The sequence below is a fragment of the Myotis lucifugus genome, unplaced genomic scaffold (assembly GCF_000147115.1).
Source record: "Myotis lucifugus unplaced genomic scaffold, Myoluc2.0 scaffold_1297, whole genome shotgun sequence".
Classification (NCBI taxonomy): domain Eukaryota; kingdom Metazoa; phylum Chordata; class Mammalia; order Chiroptera; family Vespertilionidae; genus Myotis; species Myotis lucifugus.
In genome coordinates, this window is record NW_005872345.1 from 58,739 (window position 1) to 61,775 (window position 3,037).

The following is a 3,037-nucleotide window of genomic DNA, read 5'->3' on the forward strand; positions in this document are numbered from 1 at the left end:
GGGTGGAAAGTCAGGTCTGGCCCAGCCGGGGTGGCTCAGCGGTTGACCCAGGAGATCAGGGTTCGATTCCCGGTCAGGGCACAGGCCCGGGTGGTGGGCTCAATCCCCAGTGTGGGGCGTGCAGGAGGCACCCGGTCCATGATTCTCTGCCATCATTGATGTTTCTCTCTCCCCCTCTCCCTTCCTCTCTGGAATCAATAAAGGACATTTTTTTAAAAAAGCAAGGCAGGCCGGCCATTGCCCCGAGCACCATCGTGAACATGACAGCTCCCTTCCACCACCCCTTCCTTCGAGAGGAGCAGGAAACTGCTTTTAGACGTCTGGCTGCTTTTCAAAAAGAAAACAAGACAGCTTTTACCCCCCCCCCCCCCCCCCAGCGAATACCCACACACACCCAGCGAATGCCCACACACACCCAGCGAACGCAGTGACAGCACAATGGAACGCTGGCTTTTAAACTCTTCAACCGAAGGGGCTGTTGGCTGCCGGAGCCGAGCATTTAACACGTGTTCAGCGTATGCGTCACCCTCCGCAGCTACCTTTGTCTCTCGACACAACGGGGGAGCCAAGAATCGAGAATTAAACCGAAGCATATGACAGGCGGCTCGGCTACATGGGGAACTGGGCATTGGCTAGTATCTGGGGGCGGGATGGGGGCATGTTCCCATGGAGTGACCTCAGATTTAGAGGGAGGCCGCCTGGCCGTCATGGGGGGCCAGGGTGGGGGTGGGGAGGAAGGTTCACGGCTCAAGAGAGGAATTTTGATGTGAGTTTAAGTACCGAGATCTACGGACATAAGGCTGCCTCCTTGCCCGCCCGGCGTGACTGTGGTTGAGCGTCGACCTATGAACCAAGAGGTCTTGGTTCAGTCCCGGTCAGGGCACCTGCCGGGTTGCAGGCTCAATCCCTGGTGTGGGGCGTGCAGGAGGCAGCTGATGCATGACTCTCTCTCATCATTGATGTTTCTCTCTCTCTCCCTCTCCCTTCCTCTGTGGGGTGGGGTGGGGGGAGGCTGTCTCCCTCCCAGCCTCGAGCCCCCCCCCCCCTCCCCGCTGCTTCTTTGTATTTATGCTGAAGATAAAATATGCAAAGCAAAGTCTCACACGGAGTGTCAAGGAGCTGGAGTGTGGAGGACGGGAGAAGCCACACTAACTGGGGGCTTTTGGAAACGACAAACACAGCATGTTTTCCCTGAACGGCCTCGGGTGTTTAGGTTTTCAGATGTTGGGGAGCAGCAGACTTCCGGACAGAAGGACACGGCCTTCCTGGGGGACAGCCATGACTTGGCAGGATCTGAAGGGAAGGGGCTGCTGGGGAGGCTGACCCCCGGGCGGGGCTGGAGGAAGTGGGGGAGGGGGAGGCGTTTCCTCCGGCAGCTGTTACCCCGGGGGACACACCCCTGCAACTTATTCCGGCAGCTGGGCCCCCAGTCCCGGCTGCTGACCAGCTAACCCCGGGAGCAGCCTCCCGCTGCCGGGCCATCGGGTCCGGCCGGCTGACATTCCCTGCCTGTGACAGCGGCCAGACCCAGTGGGATGGAGACGCACTGGGGTGAGGGTGGGTGTTTTGGGGCGAACTCAGAGGCTGGTCCAAAAGGCTGGAGGGGGGCAGGCGGGGAGCTCAGTGAGGAGGATACTGGGGTGGGGGCAGGAGGGGGGAGAGAGAGAGAGACAGAGAGAGAGAGAGAGATGGAAAGAGAAAGGAAGAAATGATGGGGTGTCAGGTACCACAGGGGTGAATGTCACACCAGATGCCCAGCCCCATACACAGCGCTGAGTGCAAGTTCTCTGGGAATGGGGGCGACGATGGGCGGGTCCTAAACTTCAGCCTGTCCCCCGCCCCCATGCGGCCAGGCGGCCCCCCCTAAAGCTGCATGGCTGGGACTGGGAGCCGGATGCAGGGAGCAAAGCCGGCCGCGTTTTCTGAGACCATCCTTGTCACTCAGTCTCCCAGGCGCACAGGGATCTGCAGGGAGAGCCCAGCTGCCCATCTCCCCCTGCGCCCCACCCGTCACCGCTCATCAGCTGGTTCTCTCCGTTTTCCCCTCCCCCCCTGCTCCCCAGGGAGCCCCCCCTCCATCCAGGACCTGCAAGGCTGCTGCCCGCTCCGCACCTGATGGCTCCCGCTGGTCTAACACCAGACAGCGCCCTCTCCCTTCTAAAAGGAGGCGCTCTCCTGCCGGCACCCAGCTGGGTGGTTGAGCATTGACCTATGAGCCCGGAGGTCAGGGTTCGATCCTCGGTCAGGACACAGGCCCGGGTTGCGGGCTCCATCCCCAGCAGGGGGCGTACAGGAGGCAGCCGATCCATGATTCTCTCTCAGCATTGGTGTTTGTCTCTCTTTCCCTCTCCCTTCCTCTCTGAAATCGATACAAATATATAATAATAATAATAAAATGAGGCATGCCCCCTGCTCCCTGCCTCCTCACCCCCAGGGACGGAGAGGGGGTGTGGTCTCGCAGTGACAGTTCCCTGACCCCTCCCAGCCCTGGAAACTGGGGGTGCTCTCACCCCGGGTGCAGCACCCCTCCCCCACCTTTCCAGACCCTGGTGGGCATCAGAGCGACGCCTTCTCCTCGCCCCTCCTCCGAGGGCCCCCCACCGCCACCGCCACTCTGGGGTCCGGACGCGCGGGGGAGAGGCACCGAGAGCCCTCCACCCCCGACCTCCACTCGGAGCCGGGCGCCGGGGCGCCTGCACCCCATGCCCAGGGCGCAGAGCTGGGGTCCTGGGCGTCTTCCGCCCGGCACTGCCCCGGGCTCCTCACCAACGTGTCGCCGGTCCCCCCACTCCCTGGGGCACCTCAGGTCTCCCCATTCCCCCTTCCCCCGGCACCTCAGGACGGTCAGCGCACCCCTTCCTGGCAGCAGCGGCGTGTCCCTGAGAAGGGTCTGACCCCGAGCCCCGCGGCGGGTGAGGGAGCCCCGGGCGCCCAGGTCCCCGGCTGCCTGCGGATGTGAGCGAGTCCCGGAGCCGACACCACGGGCCGGTGTGCGCGCATGATCCATAGAGAGGGCGACGCTCCGCATGACTGGGTA